This window comes from Spermophilus citellus (assembly GCF_964194105.1).
Source record: "Spermophilus citellus genome assembly, chromosome: 15".
Classification (NCBI taxonomy): domain Eukaryota; kingdom Metazoa; phylum Chordata; class Mammalia; order Rodentia; family Sciuridae; genus Spermophilus; species Spermophilus citellus.
This window is the reverse complement of record NC_138195.1, coordinates 37222559-37241830: the sequence shown is the minus strand read 5'-3', so window position 1 is coordinate 37241830 and position 19272 is coordinate 37222559.

The following is a 19272-nucleotide window of genomic DNA, read 5'->3' as shown; positions in this document are numbered from 1 at the left end:
ACTGTAATTAAGAACCTGAGCTCTGGAGTCAGACTTGATTCAAATCCTGGCTCTGGACTTGAGTCTAGGACCTGAGTCAAGATTTTTCTGTGCTTTGGATTTTTCGTCAATAAAATGGAGACAATCAGGACCTACCTCTTAATGTGGTGTCAGGGATCAAATGGGGTAACGTTCCCTGGCCCAGACCTACACTGATAAAGGCAGTTTTTTATGGTTATTGTTATTTCATTTATTAATATTAATTCAATGAGAGGCCTACATGCCAATAAAAAAAATCAGAAACAAGAAGGGATATTATTATGTACTCACTTCCACATCAATCAAGACAGGCAACTGTGAAGGTATTTCTCTTTAGAAATATTTCATTGAAGTTGCCTTTTGATTTGCTCTCAAAATTGTTTATTCCAGATAATTATTTAGCAAAAATTGTTGGAAGTCTGAAGGGTGCACATAATGGAGGGTCAGGTTATCTTGGTGATTGGGTGTGCAGTATGCAAGGTCACTCTGGCTGCCTTTATGGCTGAATGCAACAAAAGTGAGTTCTATAGAGAAAAAGATCTTGGATTTGGACTTTTCCCAATTCTAAAAATGACACAAGTATTAAATAATTATAGAAAGGTCCTGTGCTGCATCAAGACCTGAGCATTGTGGGAGATTCCACTTCCTTCCGCAGGTATATCTGACCTTACAATTTACATCAGTAGTTCCCAAAGTGTCACTTGCACACAGCTCTTCCCCCACCAGCAGCATGAATATCACCTGGCAACCTAAGAAAAGCTTATGATTGGCCTCAGGCCAGAACTACTGAATCAAAAAGCCTGGAAGCTGATTCCCAGCAATTTATGGTTTAACAAGCCCTCCCAGTTATTCTGAAGAAACTTGAAGACCACCCATTTCCACAATACCTCTTCATACATTGACTGACACAAACCAATCAAATGTATTTCTATGATCATTATGTATCTGGGCAGTGTGGGCACTATGGTAAGCATTTTATTGCATCAAATGTTTCCACACCTATGAGGTAGGAGGAACTAGGTCAGACTTGCCCGGCTGGCTGGGCAAAATAACCGGGGGGTGACGAACAACTTGTGTACGTTGATACAGCAGGAGTGGAAGCCGTTTATTGTAGGACAACACATTTCTCTGGCAAAATGCCAGGCGCCATCCTGACTTGTTTACAGACTCTAACAGAAGTCTTCCCTGACACAGACTAAGTTGGCTTCCATTGGTACAATTTATCATAACAGAATTTATTACAAAGAATGGGTTACTTGTGTCTATCTAATATTTATGTCCCCATGCACCTCTGTCTTGCTCTCCAGGGTATTCCAAATACCTAACACAGTGCTGATCACCTATAAAGTGCTAAAAAAATATTTCTTGATGGAATGCACGTTGAACAAATGAATCCCATATGAAGAAATGGGGGTTCAAAGAAGTTAAATAACTTTCCCAAGATTACACCTAGAAAACATAAAGAGCCAGAACCCCAAACTCTAGGCATTTAACTTCTATACTCACTGCCTTCACAGATTTTAACCAAGTAAGTTCCACGAGGCAAAGTACTTACATAAAGTCATAAACTAGTAAATAATAGAAACAGGATTCAAATTCATGTCTTGTGTAACATTTATTTTATTCTGTGCTACATTATGCTGTTTTAACCTTTCCTCCCAGAGCTTACAACAAGTCAGTGATCTAAGGCATACATAAATGAAGTAAATTCATAGTAAAAGAAATTAAGTAGGAAGAATCTATGTAGCTTGGTATCACACTTGGTACATAATAGATGCTCAGTAAACCTGTGTTGAATGAAAAATGGCCATAGCTCCCACCTTCAGAGTATTTACAATGTGTCTGAATACTAAGCATATACATCCATATCCAGTGTTTCTCAAAGCAGGACTCATGAAGCCTAGGGAGGTGGTCAAAATGAGGATGCCTGGGACCTTGATTGGAATCAATGGGCATGAGTCTTGGAAATATGCATTTTCACCTACCTCTCCAAGTAATTCTTGTTACCACTAATGTTTTGAGAAACAATCCATGACTTAAAGAACCATCAAAGGCAGGCATTGATTGCCCCTTATGCACAAGAGAAAATGTTGCTCAAGATGTAATGAATGCTGCTGTAGGTCACACCACTCATAAGCTTCCAAGACAGGAAGGATTTGAGGCTAATTCTGACTCCAGTGGCTCTTTTCCCTGCCACTGTGGAAGGAAGGAAGGCAGAAAAAGAGGATGGGCAGAATGGAAAGTAGGAAAGGAGGAGGGAAGGAAGACCAGATGGTTGATATAGAAAATAGCTTTCATTTAGAAAAAGAGCTCTTCAGCCTGAGGTTGTCAGAGAATTCCTGCTGGAACCTGTAGGAATTGAATGGAGATTTATGGAGTCCCTTTCTTCTCTGTTTACTGAATAACGTGACTCATTAAAAAAGTGTCAGCCCTTGGAAATCAGATGAATTATTTCACCCAGAGTGCCAAGTAATTATGAAAATCCAGGGCTAGTCACACACTTCCCAAGAAGGGCACAAGTCCACTTGCTCCACACTGGCCATAAGTACTGACTTTTAGGTAACCCATCAGTTCTCCACTGCTACTGTCTTCCAACTCCTGGCTGCAACTAATTGCATATGTGAATTCATTCTTTCTGTCTCTCAACAAGTGTTATGGCAATCCTACTGTGTGCCAGTACAAATCACTTGCATCTTTTAAGCTTCAGAGTCCTAGCTGTAATTTGGCTTTAAAGCCTCCACCAGAATAATCTACTAGAAAACACTATTTCCATTAAATTCCGTTGGCATAGCAACCACCAAGCAACACCTTGGAAAGTGCCTTAAATCTCATAGCAGTCTGTTAGCCAGAGTGAATGTATAGGGAGTAGGCCATCTATAGAGGCTAAATTTAGACATCTTACAACAAGGTGAGCTCCCTCCCACCTAGAAGAGCAGTGTCATTTGCTCTCCTTGGTGGGGTCAAATGAGAGCCAGATGAGAAAGGGATGGGCTAGTTTTGCATTTAGCTGACTTCTTTGGCCCAGTGCTTGGATTAAGAATGTAGACACCCAAGGACTAAGACCCATTTTACTCCTAATTAACTTTGAGTTTTGATGTAGACTGGGCAGCATCTCTGAACTTCATTGTCCTCATTTGTAAAAGGCAGGAGCTAGAATGAATTGAGGAATTTCCAGCACCACAATCCTACTTGCTAGTCCGTGCATTTATAATTTCCTTGATAGCATAGATGGGGTGACTATAGGAGAGAACATAGCAGGCATCCCTGGTGATGGTGGAGTGGCACTTTACCAAAGAGCACCATTCACATCTTCCTGTACTGATGCTGACATGCATTGAGTCCTTACCATGTACCAAAAATAGCACTAAGTGGTTTTTCACATGATATGACACTTAACCTTCCTAACAAGGTGCAGGAGAAAGATATTATCCTTATTTCTTAAATAAGTAAGTGGATTCAGAGAAAGGTAAATGACTCACTTTTTTTTTTTAAGAAATACTAAATTATATAGCCGTGATTTGAACCCAAGCAACTTAAGAACCTACACGTGTGAGCATTACTTCATCCTATGTCTGGTGCCTAGATCCTTACCTAGCAAATTGAGGGCTCTTGAAAAGTACTTGTTGGACATATAATCAACGACGGTTAGAAACTTCTCTGAGTCTATTCCTCACAAGCGTTCAAGGTCTTTTGCTTTCTTGGTAATTTACAATGTGAAGAGAAATCTTTGAGACATCTTCCCTAAGCAAAATGGTTGTTGGAGAGCTAGAAAGCATGTTGCTATGGAATAAAATATACAGAAAAAGATACAGCTAAAACATGGGGATTGTTAAATAATGAGCTTGGATTATGTAATTATGTGAAGAATGAATTATGAAACTGACGCTCTGTCAAAACAGAGCCTGTTTTCTAGGACCTAAAATACATAGGTAATTTTATTCTGCTATTTTAGGTGAAAATTACATTTGTTTTTAGAAGCAGAGAGGAAAAAGCACTTTGCTATAGGCAAGAGAACTGAACTTGAAAATAAAATACATATAGACTTGTCTCCTGTATGTAAAAGAAACAGTAAAACCTGGTTAAACCCCATAGCCCAACATCATAAGATGAATCCTTTTTAAATATTACTCCAGTGCAGACATCTGAATGTTTAATTGGAGCCCCTTTTACCCTTTGTTGGCTATAGAAATTGTTCTTCTGACTTGGAAGACAGAAGAAACTCTTCTCCCACCCAGATCAGTACAGGGCTGGTTTCCTAGGTTATGCTAAGAGATGTATTTTGCTAAGCAGCTCATGGTTACGATTATAAAGTGAGTTAAAAAGATAGCTTCTTTAGAGCATTATTATTACAAGGTGAAATAAGAAAAAAACTACTTTTCTTTTTGGTGGTGGGGATTGAACCCAGGGGCACTTAACCACTGAGCCACATCCCCAGCAGCCACCCCCCTTTTTGCAGCATGTGCTCTTTTTTTTTTTTTTTAATTTGTTATACATGACAGTACAATGCATTTTGACACATTGTAGAACACATGGAGCACAACTTCTCCTTCCTCTGGCTAAACATGGTACAGAGTCACACAGATAGTGTACTCATACATGTATATAGGGTAATGTCCATCCCATTCCACCATCCTTCTCATCTCTACTCTATCTCCCCTCCCCTCATTCCCCTCTAAACACTCCAAAGTTCCTTCATTCTCCCCCCACCTCCTATTACGGATTAGCATCTGCTTATTAAAGAAATGATTTGGTCTTTGTTTTTTTGGGGTTTGGCTTATTTCACTTGGCATGATATTCTCCAGCTCCATCCATTTACCTGCAAATGCCATAATTTAGTTCTTTTAAAAAAACATTTATTTTTTTAGTTGTAGTTGGACACAGAATCTTTATTTATTTATTTTTATGTGGTGCTGAGGATTGAACCCAGGGCCTCATACTTGCTAGGCGAGCACTCTACCACTGAGCCACAACCTCAACCCAATTTAGTTCTTCTTTAAGGCATATTCCACTGTGTATCTATACCACATTTTCTTTATCCATTCATCTGTGGAAGGATGCTTAGGTTGGTTCCATACTTCAGCTATTGTGAGTTGAGCTGCTATAAACATTGATGTGGCTGCATCACTGTAGTATGCTGATTTTGAGTCCTCTGGGTATAAACCAAGGAGAGGGATAGCTGGGTCAAATGGTGGTTCCATTCCAAATTTTCTGAGGAATCTCTATACTGCTTCCCATGGCAATGGCACCAATTTGCAGTCCCACCAGCAATGTATGAGTGCACCTTTCCCCCCACATCCTTACCAACCCTTATTGTTGCTTGTATTCTTGATAATTGCCATTCTGACTGGAGATAAAAATCTCAGTGTCGTTTAATTTGCATTTCTCTAATTGCTAAGATGATGAAATTTTTTTAATGTGTTTGTTGATCAATTGTATTTCTTCTTCTGTGGAGTGTCTGTTCAGTTCCTTAGCCCATTTATTGATTGAGTTATTTGAGGTTTTTTGTTGTTGAATTTTTAAAATTCTTTATATATCCTGGAGGTTAGTGCTCTGAGGTGTGTGTGGTAAAGATCTTCTCCCATTCTGTAGACTCTCTCTTCACATTATTGATGTTTCCTTGGATGAGAAGAAGTGTTTTGGTTTGACTCCATCCCATTTATTGATTCTTCTTTTTTAAGAGAAAGAGAGAGAATTTTTTTAATATGTATTTTTTAGTTTTCGGTGGACACAACATCTTTATTTTATTTTTATGTGGTGCTGAGGATCGAACCCAGCACCCAGAGTGCGCTACCACTTGAGCCACATCCCCAGCCCCCATTTATTGATTCTTGATTTTACTTCTTGCACTTTAGGAGTCTTGTTAAGGAAGTCAGTTTCTAAGCTTACATGGTGAAGATTTGATTCCACTTTTTCTTCTGGTAGGTGCAGGGTCTCTGTTCTAGTGCCTAAATCTTTGATCCACTTTGCGTTGATTTTTGTGCAGGGTGAGAGATAGGAGTTTAATTTCATTTTGCTACATATGGATTTCCAGTTTTCTCAGTACCATTTATTGAATAGGCTATCTTTTCTCCAATATATGTTTTTGCCCCTTTTGTCTGGAATGAGATAACCATATTTATGTGGGTTTGTCTCTGTTTTCTATTCTGTACCATTGATGTACATGTCTGTTTTGGTGCCAATAGCATGCCATTTTTGTTACTATTGCTCAGTAATATACTTTAATGTCTGGTATTATGATGCCTCCTACTTTACTCTTCTTGCTAAGGATTGCTTTGGCTATTCTTCCCCAGACCATTTTTATATTTTATTTAGAGACAGGGTCTCACTGAGTTAATTAGAGCCTTGCTAAATTGGTGAGGCTGGCTTTGAACTTGCACACCTCCTGCCTCTGCCTCCCGAGCCACTCGGATTACAAGTGTGTGCCACTGCACCTGGCCCCATTAGATCATTTTAAACTTTTTATTGAAAGCTAATATACGTGTAAGTTTCATATCATAGTTGTAAATTCTAACATATTTTCACAACTGTACACACTCATGTAACCAGCATGCAGACCAAGAAACAGTAATTACCTTCTTTGCAGAACATTTCTTCCTGGTCCCATCAAGTACTTATCCCTGCCTCCCAGAACAGTCCCACCATTCCATCTCCACACCATGGATTAGGCTTGGCTTTGTGTGTCTCCTTTAAACAGAAGCATGTTGTAGGCATTCTTTTATGTCTAACTTTCATTCGACACTGCTTGTGAGATTCACCCATATGATGTGCATAGTAGTATAGTATTTCATTATGTGAATACACTCTATGCATTCAACAGTGATGAGCATTTAGGTAGTTTCCAGCTTGGAGTTATTGGGGAAAGCTGGTGCATTTTAGTGAGACACTGAGCATACAAGTAGACAATGGGCAGCAAATATAAAACCTGAACTCTGACTTATAACATCTGTAGTGATCAGCCCAGGCAGCTAGATCACAACCTCTATAGCAGGTGGCCCCCCAAATAGCCAGAACTCAATCACAAATGTCAGTTTCCCTAATTGGGGGCCCTACTTTAAATTTAGGACCAATCAAAGAAAGCCAAATATTTTTTTCTAACCAATCACTGAACCTACCTCCAGCTTCCCTGAACCACAAAATTCCAAGTAGGGCATACCTACAGCCTTTATTTTTTTCCATTATGAAGATTTTCTTCTTCTTATCTGTCTTTGAGTCTCTGCCAAATTCAAATGATAGTAGCTCAGACCCTTGCTGGAGATAGCTTAGAATAAATAGCCTTTGCTTTGCTCCTATTGTGTGATCTTCTCTTATTTCAACACAGATGTCTTTAGGTGAGCATATGCACACATTTCTATGGTGCTCCAGGAGTAAAACTGCTGGTTTGTAGAGTGTGCATACTTAGTTTGGGTGAATACTGCCAAATAGTACTAAAAAACATAAAATATACAATCCTACCATCCATGTACAAGAATTCCATTCTGACTGGGATGAGATGAAATTTTAAAGTCATTTTGATTTGCATTTCTCTAATTACTAAAGATGTTGAACACTTTTTCATATATTTGTTGACCTCATGTATATCTTCTTCTGAGAAGTATATGTTTAGCTACTTAGCCCATTTATTGATTGGGTTGTTTGGCTTTCTGGTATTAAATTTTTTGAGTTCTCTATATATCTTGGAGGTTAGTGCTCTATCTGATGTGCATGTGGTAAAAATTTGCTCCCATATTGTAGGCTCTCTCTTCACCTCAATGATTGTTTCTTTTGCAGCGAAAAAGCTTTTTAGTTTGAGTCCATACCATTTATTGATTCTTGATTTTACTTCTTGAACTTTAGGAATCTTGTTAAGGAAGTTGGGGCCTAATCCAACATGATGAAGATTTGAGCCTACTTTTGGCAGTTATCAAGAATACAGCAATAATAAGTGTTGGAGACGTCATGGAGGGAAAGGTACACTCATACATTGCAGGTGAGACTGCAAATTGGTACAACCACTTTGGAAAACAGTGTGGAGACTCCTCAGAAAACTTGGAATGAAACCACCATTTGACCCAGCTATCTCACTCCTAGGTTTGTACCCAAAGGACTTAAATCAGTATACTATAGTAACATAGTCACACCAATGTTTATAGCAGCTGAATTCACAATAGCTAAACTGTGGAAGCAACCTTGATGCCCATGGATAGATGAATGGATAAAGAAACTGTAGTATATATAAACAATGGAATATTACTCAGCATTAAAAGAGAATAAAATTATGGCATTTGCAGGTAAATGAATGGAGTTGGAGAACATTATGCTAAGCAAAGTAAGATAATCCCAAAAAAACTAAAGGCCAATTTTTTTTTAAATTAGAGGATACTGATCTCTGATGGAGGCAGGCAGGGGCACATGGGAAGAATGGAGGATCTTTGGGTTGGGCAAAGGGAAGGGTGGGGAGGGGTTATGAGGGTAGGAAAGATGGTGGAATGAGATGGACATCGTTACCCTAGGTGCATGTATGATTGCACGAATCATGCATCTCTACATTGTGTATAACCACAGAATTGAAATGTTGTGCTCCATTTGCGTACAATGAATTGAAATGCATTCTGCTGCCATGTACAACAAAATAGAACAAACTTTAAAAAATAAAGAATTCCAAATACCCCAGTTCCTGGAAATTTCTGACTTTACTCAGCATTCTGGAAGGAGAATAATGGTATCTCGCTGCAGTATAATGTACATATTCCTGATGGCTAACAAGGCCCTTTTCACAAGTGTTTTGGACGCTTGGTTATCTTCTTAAAAAAATATTCATTCAAATTGTTGTTCATTTTCTTTTGAGTTAGCTGTCTTAATCCTATTGATTAATAAAACTTTGTATATATTCTGTATTCGAGTCCTTTGTCAGATATACATATGGAGATTCATCCTTTATGGCTAGTGATTTTATGTCTTGTTGAAGATGTCCAAGGTCATAAGGTTGTCTTCCTATGTTCTGTGAAATCTTTATTGTTTTACTTTTCACATTTCGATCTTAAGTTCATCTGGTTTTGTTTTGTTTTGTTGTTTTGTTTATTAGAGACAGGGTCTTGCTGAGTTGCTTAAGGCCTCACTACATTGCTGAGGCTGGCTTTGAACTTGTGATCCTCTTGCTTCAGCCTCCTGAGATTCTGGGATTTAGAGGTGTGCACTAACTGCACCCAACTTGGAATTCATTTTTGAGCCATAGTGTAGGAAAGGGTCCAGATATGAATCAGTTAACCCAGTGACACTTATTGAAGCTGCCTTTCACTCATTTCACTGTCGCCTTTGCCATGAATCAAGCGATGATTTGCACGTGGTCTCTCTGATCTATTTTGCTGGTAACTTTATCTATTCTGTGTCAATATTGTGGGTTTTCACTGCTTTAGCTTTATGATGAGCTTTGTTCTCAGGCAGAATGAATCTTCAGCTTTGCCCTTTCACTTTTTACTACCCTGCATCTCCTAGGACCCTTGCATTTCCATGTGAAATTTAGAATCCATTTATCAACTTCTAAAAAAGCTTCTGACAGCATTTTGATTAAGATAGTGTTGAATTTATAGATTAATTAGGGGAGAATTGACATCTTTATAATATAGTTTACAAAATATTAAAAACTTACACTCAGTGTTTCTCAAGGATGTTCATTGTTGTCAGTTTTGGAGTGGTGCCAATCTTTTGTTAGAATCAATCTTATGTAGTTTATATTTCAATATTATTATAAATAGTATGTTTTAAAATCTAATTTTCTATTTGTAGATGATACATAGAAATATAAGTGATTTTTAAATAACTGCATTCAGTAACGTTGTAGATTCAATTATTTGCCTAGTTTATAGACTCTTTTGGATTCTCTTGCTATATAATCTTGATGTCTACAATAAAGATAGCTTGATTTCTGACTTTCAAATCCAAATTGTTAAAAATATTGTAATGGCTAGGACCTCAGTAAATTGTTGCATATAAGTAGTAATAGCTAGAATCCCTCTCTCATTTGTGATCTCAGAAAGAACATTTTCAGGAAGAGTAAATGTCATATCATTGGTTATATTTATCATTTGAGAAAGCTTTCTTTTATTTCTGGTTTGCCAAGAGACTTGTTATTTTTTAAAGCCTACTCCACAGGTGCACTTACACCTATTGATGGCATATTCTCTGGTCACTTTCTTGTTTGTAGCAGAATGTCCCTTCCTCTCAGTATCCTTATTAGAAGGAGCCATTCTGTGGACCCAAATTGGAAAAAATAAGCTTTTTCTTTAACAGTTTTGCAGTGGGCCTATCATTTTATTAATCTTTATAAATAACCAATTGTTTTTATTATTAATTATATGCTTGTTCTGCCATTCATTGATTTCTGCTTTTACCTTTATTTTTTCTTTCTTCTGTTGTCTTTAAATTTAATTTCCATCTCTTTTTCAGCAGCTTGAAACCAAAACTTAAATGATTTAGTCTTCTTTCATATGTATTTAAAGAAATGTATTTCCTATGCACTGCTTTAACTGAATTTTATAAGTTTGAATATGTCATATCTTCATTATGATTTGGATCCGAATTTTCCAATATGCATTTTGATTTCTTTGATTATTCATGGTTTATTTGAAAGCTTACTGTTTAATTACCAAGCAGTTAGCATTATTCTGGTTATACTTATTATTATTTATTTCTACCTTGATTCTGCTTCAGAAGGATAGATCGCACACTATAAATGATTCTAATCTTTTAAAATTTGTTGAGAATTTCTTTATCATTTTTGTAAAAGATACATTTGTATCTGAAAAAAGGGTGAATTCTGTCATTGTTTGATGTAATACTCTATGTAAGCCAATTGGATCAAGTTGGTCACTCATGGTATGTTATTACAGTTTTCTGTTTGTTTGTTTTGCTAGACTACAAGCTATTAAATGAAGTATGTTGAAATTTTCCATTAAGAGAATGGATTTGTCCATTATTTGTTTTAATTCTGTCAATATTTGCTTTAATATTTATATTAATCAGTTTAAGCTTCTATACCAAAATATCACTATCTAGGTAATTCTTAAGCAGAAATTTAGTTCCCACAGTCCTGGAGGGTGTGCAGTCCAAGATCAAGGTGCCTACAGATCTGGTGTCCAGTGAGGACCAATTCCTTACAGATGATAGACTGTGCCCCCACATGGTAGGAAGAGTGAAGGAGCTTTCTGGAATCCCTTTTATTAGATACTTATCCCACCATGAGGACAGTGCCTCATGACTCCTTCACTTCCCAACCGTCCCACTTGCTAATCACACTTGTGATTATGTTTCAACATATGGATTTTGAAGGGTACACAAACTTTCAGACCATAGCAATATTTTAAGTTCTTTTATGGAGTTCATTCAAATTTGAATGTAATTGCTTCCTGCTGGATTAACCCATTAGTATTTGTAAAATCCCCCTCTTTTCTCAATCCTTTTTTTCTTTAAATCTATTTTGGTTTTAGCATATCACCATTCCTTTGATTAGTGTTTGCATGGCTTTTTTTCCTCACTGTCAACTTTTCTGTGTTTTTATATTTAAAGTGTGACTCTTTAAGCACAATAAAGTGGCTATTTAATCCTCTCTGACAACCACAAACTTTTGATTGGTGTGTTCAGTTAATTTACAATTAATGTAATTACTGACATGTTGGATTATATATATATATATATATATATATATATATATATATATATATATATATATATCCCATGTTGCTACTCATTTTTTTATTAAGTTCATCTGTGTGTGTGTGTGTGTTTGGTACTGGGGATTGAACTTAGGGACTACAGGAATCTGCACCACCATGCCCAGCTCTTTCTGTCCTTCTTTGGAACTAATAAAATAGGACTAATGAAACTTTTAAAATTACCATTCAATTTATTCCTTCTATTATCTTGGAATCATATGTCATTAACTAGTTATGTAGTGGCTCTCCTAGATTTACAACATACAATTTTGATTTATGATAGACTAGTGCAAATTATTCCTTTTGCTGCTACTTACCTTTTACTTTTTAAAATTACTGTTCTAAATATAATTTAAATCTCAGGTGACATATGTCTATTGATTTGTGTGGTTAATACTCATTTATATTTACCAATTTAGTTTCTCTTTCTGGTGCTCTTTATTCCTTCCTCCATTTTTATTTTTCTATTTGAGATCTTATTTCATCTGCCTGAACATAGTTCTTTATTTTTACTGAAAACATTTTATTATAAAATTTCCTTAATATTGTTTGCCTGGGGAGAAAAGTACCTATTTCACTGTCATTGTTAAAAGATATGTTCACTGACTATAGAATTCTATATTAGCAACTATTTTTTTTAGCTCTCTAAAAGTTTCACCAATTATCTTCAATTTTTATCACATAGGGGCTGCTGTGCTGTATCACTAGGACTCTCCTTCAGGACCAAAGTACTAACTTCTCCTCTTACCAGGAATATCACATGCCAAGAACTCATAGCTTGGTCCCTCCTTAAGAATCACTATTGGTGAAGATAGAGGATTACTCAAGCTGTGGCACCTCTGCAGGGAGCATTCACTTCCAATGACTGCTTGATGTATACGTAGAGTCTGTTCTTAACTCAGGACACATCTGAAGGGCTTTTGCAGCTTCAGAGTTCCTCCAAAGGGTTGGTTGAGTCTACTGTTGAAACTACATCATACAAATTCTTTCTGCTCAATGCTGGTTTCTTCCTTCCTGCACAAGTATTGCTCCTGCTGACAAGCCCAAATACACTTCCTATGTACAAATCCCCATCTCTATTTCCCATCCCTCAAGACTGTCCCCAGTGATTCCCATCCCTTTGTATTCATTCCCTTCCACACTGAATCAGAGCAGGCTTGTATAAACAACAGACTTCTGCAGCAATGGTGGTGTATAACTTCTGATGCTAGCTCATAAAAAGGGATGTGGTTTCACCTTTTTCTCTTGGATTTTCTACAGTGAGACAGGTGAGCTAAGTGAGTGAGCTACCAGATACTGAGGACCTCATTTATCCTAATGCAGAAGCCCAAATGGAAGGGAAAAAATAACCAGCATCAACCTGCCAGCTTTGTACAGATGCTTTTGTAACCTCAGTTAAAGCTTCAGTCAAAACAAACTGCTGACTGCATCTCACAAGAGACCCTGAACCAAATATACCAACCAAGCTGCAATGAATTTCTGACCCACAGAAATTATTAGATAATAATTTGAATTTTGTTTTTTGTTTTGATTTTTTTTTCTAATCCAGTGGGCTTTGGGTGATTTTTTTTTCTTTTTTGCACAACAGTAGATACAGATTTTGATAACAAAAAATGAGATGATGTCATGAAAAAATAAAGTTAAAAATATGGTGATCGTTTTGGGACAAGTTGGTGGGAAAAACGAAAATGGACTTGGAAAGGTTATTAGTGAAACCTGTATGTCACTTGAGACAGTTAATGGAAACTGGATGGTGCTCACTGAAGATATAAGGTGAGAGAGAGGCAAAGAAAATGTAACTGGAAGCTGGAGAAAAGAGGACATCTATTACAGAGTGATGGGAAGCTTATCACTATTGTTGCCTGAGGTAGCATGGAGAATTTAAAATATGCCTACTAAACTGGAAAAATTGCTAAGAGGATTTCAAGCAGGAGTGTTAAATGTATTGCCTGGCTTCTACTTGCTGCTCCTCGTAAAGTATAAGAGCATGGAGATAAGCTAAAGGAAGAAGTGCAAATGATAAAAAAAAAATCATCATGTGCTAGCTTTGAAATTAAAATCATTTCTTATTCCAAGACTTTACAGATGGCAAACAATGCTAAAATTAAGAAATAGCTTTCAGGCATATATCAATCTAGGGCACTCAGTAAAAACATGATCTAAAGATGAAGCAGATGGTATAACTGTAAAATTCTTTGCTAAGAGTTTAGAAAAATCTAAAATAATGCCTTATGGAACTGCTCCGTGAGTAAAAAAAAGTCATACACAAATTTGAAAGATGTTCTTCATAAATCTTCTCTATTAAATAATGAAGCTTCTAAATATCATGGGGGATGTCTTTCAACAGCCCCAGAAGAAGCCAAAGGTTGAAAAGGGCTTCCAGTGAAGACATTTGTGAGTATGGCTTTAGCTAATAGAGTAAACTCCAGTAAGATTCATAAGAGACTCACACAATTTTTAAAAGAACTGTATTAATGGCAATAGTATATAAATTGATATGGACCAAGATGATACAAAATGCAAAAAGGTCTTCAGACCACCAAGTTTATTGAGTCATATAGAAGGCTGAGATAAACTATTCACCTGCAAGTAGGGGTTACCATTTATAGAAGAGGAAAGAATATTTAGAGGTGGAAACAAGACTCCAAAGAGTAGACTGAAGTGCCATGGGGAATTATTTCCAGAAAATAATATTGAGTCTTAATAACTGAACTGGCAACACATGCCTAGAGAGATTTCAGAATTTCTGTGCATCAGTGAGTCCTATCTACGTCTCATTGTCCTCTTTTTTTTTTTAATGGGAAGGCCTATAGTGGTTATCTTATGCCTGCCTCACTATTGTAATTTTGAGTATTTGGGAAGTAATAAAATTGCCTCATTAGTTCATGGGTATTCAGATCAAGAAAAATTACTATAGAAGCTATACTTAGGACCACAACCAACAAGACTTACCTGAAACTTCATCCTGTAAAGGAGAAACTACCCAGGATGTGCTGGATTTAAAATTAAAATAATTTCTCCAAGTCTCAACAGATGACAGATGCAGAGTTTGACAGCAGGGGTGTCACAGTTTTGTTAAAGAGCAATCCTTCTGGTTTGACCCCAATTTTTGTTGGAATCCACATGACAAGTATTAGTCTTTTTAGCCACAGAAGAACATAAAAAGGGAACTTCTGCTCCTGGCTGTGACAAATAAGCTAGATAAGATGTACGAGACCATTGTACAGGCTGTGCAGGGCTATACCCTTGAGAGAAAATAATGCAATCCTTAACTTTTTCCAGATTTGCCTGAATGCACTTTCCAGACTGTGGAACAAGGAAGAAAAACACAAGTAGAATAGGTCACTATCGCTGGGTTAAGGAGACATTAAATTGGAGTTTGGGGAGACTGTGGCTGCTGAAATTTGTAGGGGGGCTTACAAAACACAAAAAGAAATTTAAAACTCTGCAGAGTTTCCTATAAGACTTCAGGCAATACTAAGCTAAATGTATGTATGGTGAAACTCCACAAAATGGGGAAATATGGTTGCTACAAACTGAATAATCCTCAGAGATCATATAAAGCTGGAAGATATTTTCACTCCAATCTTCCAGAGGGGAAAAAGCAGTTAAGTTCCCAGGAAATTCAATAGAAACTTCAAAATTATCATATCTTAGTAGTGGAGATAAACCAGCCCAGAGTAAAGCCTACTCTAGACTACTTTAACAAAATTTTTAAACAAAGATAAAAATGACCAAGCTGGTCAGCAAGTAATTTAAGCAATCACCAAAACAAAATTGGACACAATTTAAAGAAAGACAAGGAAACCCAGACATTTGACTATTTTAACACCCTAGTACTTAGCATTCGTTTAACACTACATGTGCAAAGAAACAGAAAAATTGTATATCCCAGAGAGTATTCAGTTAATAGAAACAGCTTTGTGAATAAGTGGCAGCTATTATGAAGACAAACAACAATAAGTGTTGGAGAGGATGTGGGGGAAAAGGTACACTCATATATTGCTGGTGGGACTGCAAATTGGTGCAGCCAATATGGAAAGCAGTATGGAGATTCCTTGGGAATCTGGGAATGGAACCACCATTTGACCCAGCTATCCCTCTCCTCAGACTATACCCAAAGGATACTACAGGGACACAGCCACATCAATGTTTAAAGCAGCACAATTCACAATAGCTAAACTGTAGAGCCAAACTAGATGCCCTTCAATGGATGAATGGATTAAAAAATGTGACACATATACACAATGGAATTTTACTCAGTATTAAAAGAGAATAAAATACTGGCATTTGCAGGTAAATGGATGTAGTTGGAGAATATAATGCTGAATGAAGTTAGCCAATGCCAAAAAACCAAATGCCGAATGTTTTCTTGATATAAGGAGGCTGACTCATAGTGGGGTAGGGAGGGGGAGCATGGGAGGATTAGATGAATTCTAGATAGGGCAGAGGGGTGGGAGGGTAAGGGAGGGGGCAGGGGATTAGCAAGTATGGTGGAATGTGATGGACATCATTATCCAAAATACATGTATAAAGACTGGAATTGGGTGTCAACATACTTTATATATAAACGGAGATATGGAAAATTGTGGTATATTTGTGTAATAAGAATTGTAATGCAAAATAACAAAGTACATGTATAAAGGCATGAATTGACATGAACATACTCTATACACAAAGATATGAAAAATTGTACTCTATATGTATAATAAGAATTGTAATGCATTCCACTGTTGTGTATTTAAAAAATAAAATCAATAAAACTAAAAGAGAGAGAGAGAGAGAGAGAGAGATGGTGGTATTTATAGGTTAAGGATTTAAAAGACCTCTGAATAGATGCCCAAGGACTTAAAATATGGACATGAGGAGGAGAGAAATAGAATTTTTAAAATGAACCAAATATAACACTCGGACATGAAAATATAATATATGAAATTAAAACCTCGCTGAATATTATGGTTTAGATATGTAGTGTATCCCTCAAAAGCTCATGTGTGAGACAATTCAAGAAAGTTCAGAGGTGAAGTAATTGGGTTGTGAGAGACTTAACCTAATCAGTGAATTAATCCCTAATAGGATTCAACTGGGTAGGAATCATAGGCAGGTAGGGTATGGCAGGAGGAGGTGGGTCCCTGGAGGTGTGTCTTTGGAGTAAATATTTTCTTCTTGTTGAGCAGAGCTCTTTCTCCGTTTCCTAGTGCCATGTCCCTAGCTGCTTTCCTCCACCACAATCTTCTGCCTTGATGTTCCCCAGCCCAGAGGAATGGAGCCAGCTGTCTATGGACTGAAATGTTTGAAATGGTGAGTTTCCAGATAAATTTTTCCTACTCTAATTGTTCTTGTCGGGTCTATTGGACACAGCAACGAAAGCTGACTAAAACACTGAATAAACTCTTCAGAGTATTAGATACTTCAGTAAAAAGAGATCATTGAACTTGAACACGTATCAATATTACATATACGAATATGAGGATGGAGGAAACTACAGAATCTCAGGGACCTGTGAGACAAAATCAACCAGGCAGAGATTTATATAATTAGAATCCCAGAAGAGTAGAGAGGAAACAAAGAAAAAAAAACTCAAAGAATAAATGGTTGAGGTTTTTTTTTTCAAATTTAATCAAAACTATAAACACACAGATCTAACATCTTTTTACAAAGTGAACTCTGAATCAGATCAAATAAAGACAATGAATCTGTGAAGTTGAGAAAAGCAAATCGGTAATCCCAGCATCTCAGGAGGCTGGGGTAGGAGGATCGCAATTTCATGGCAAGCCTGTGCAACTTAGCAATCCTCTAAATAATTGCAGAAAAAGGGCTGGGGATGTGATTCAGTGGTAGAACACTTACCTAGGGTACTAAAAGCCCCCATGTTAAATCCTCAGCAACACACACACACACACACACACACACACACACACACACAAGCTGTATATAATCGCATGTTGTTTTAGCTTTTTCGCTGTTCTGACTGAAAAACCTGACCAGAACAATTTTGGAGGAGAAAAAGTTTATTTGGGGGCTTACGATTTCAGAGGTCTTAATCCATATATACCAGGCTCCATTCCTCAGGGTTCAAAATGAGGCAGAACATCATGGTGGAAGAGTGTGGTGGAGGGAAGCAGCTCACATGATGATCAGACAGAATAGACTCCACTCGCCATATACAAAATATGTACCCCAAAGGCACACCCCAATGCCCACTCCTCCAGCCAAACCCTACCTGATGCTACAGTTAACAATCAGTTAATCCCTCACAGTATAAATTCACTGAGTGGGCTGAGACTCTCAAAATTCAACCATTCCGCCTCTAAACTTTCTTATATTGTTTCACACATGGATCTTTTCGGGGACACCGCACATCCAAAGCATAACATGTGCTATTAGTTTATTGCCTCTCAAAACCATTTCAGTAGGTATTCTGTAAGAAGGGGCTGGACCCTATAAGCATTTTTCTATCAACCTTTGTCGGTAGCAGGAGATGGTCCATCCCATTTTCTGCTCTTCCTGGTCTAGTTATCTACTGTTTTATTTCTTGTGACTGCAGCTGTACAGCCTGTCAGCTGAACACATGTGGCAACATGAGCTCTCCTCTGCCTCACATGACAGCCTAGAGTCCCCCCACTGACCTTGCAGCCCGGCCTCTACCACAGAGCTCCCCTTCCACGCTTGTCTTTCTTTGGGTGCTCACTCCCCTGAACCCTAGAGTATCCTTTCAAGATCTCTTTATGTGATGAGTCACTTTTCTCTTGCTGCTTTTAAGATTTTATCTGACTTTGTCCTCTGACAGATTGACTTTGATGTGTGTAGGTGTGCAATCCTTTAAATCTATTCTATTTGGAGTTTGTTGAGCTTTTTCCGCGTGTTGATTCATGCTTTTCATTAAATCGAGGGACCTTTTTGCTACTATTTCTTCAAACAGTTTTTCTACCACTCTGAACACATGCACAAGCTGTATGTAATTGCATGTTGGTATGCTTGGTGTCTCTTAAGATTCTGAGACTGTTCATTTTTCTAAATTATTTTATCTTTTGGTCTGTCTCAGCAGGCAGACCTCATTGCTTTCAGTTATCTGATGCTTTTTTAAAACTGTGATTGTTGCAATATATTTGACTTTTGCTAGTTGTTGCTAGGTATTGCCTGATTTGCTGGACTTTTAAAACCTATTTCTCTATTTCTTTCAACAGATTTACTATTTCATTGGGTTCATTACACACTTATTGTTCCCTCTTCATTCTCCCCTTCTTCCATATTAAAGTAAATGTGAACTGCTTGCTGGATACATGGTTTTCCAAAGTAAGGACTACACTCTTCAACATCTTTTGTAGCTAAGTGTGGATATTTTTTCCCATTAGGATATGAGCAGAAATCATGCAGACAGCTTCCTGGTTGCATGATCAAAGTGAAGGTGTCTGCTTCCCTCTGTCCTTTCCTTCTTCCTTCTGGTTAGAATACACATGTGGAGGTACACATCTGGTGCTACCTGGAGAAAAGCAACTTCTTAGGAAAAGGGGAGTAAAGAGTGGTGAACAGGCATGACAATCAATACTCAAAGATATGGGTTGGC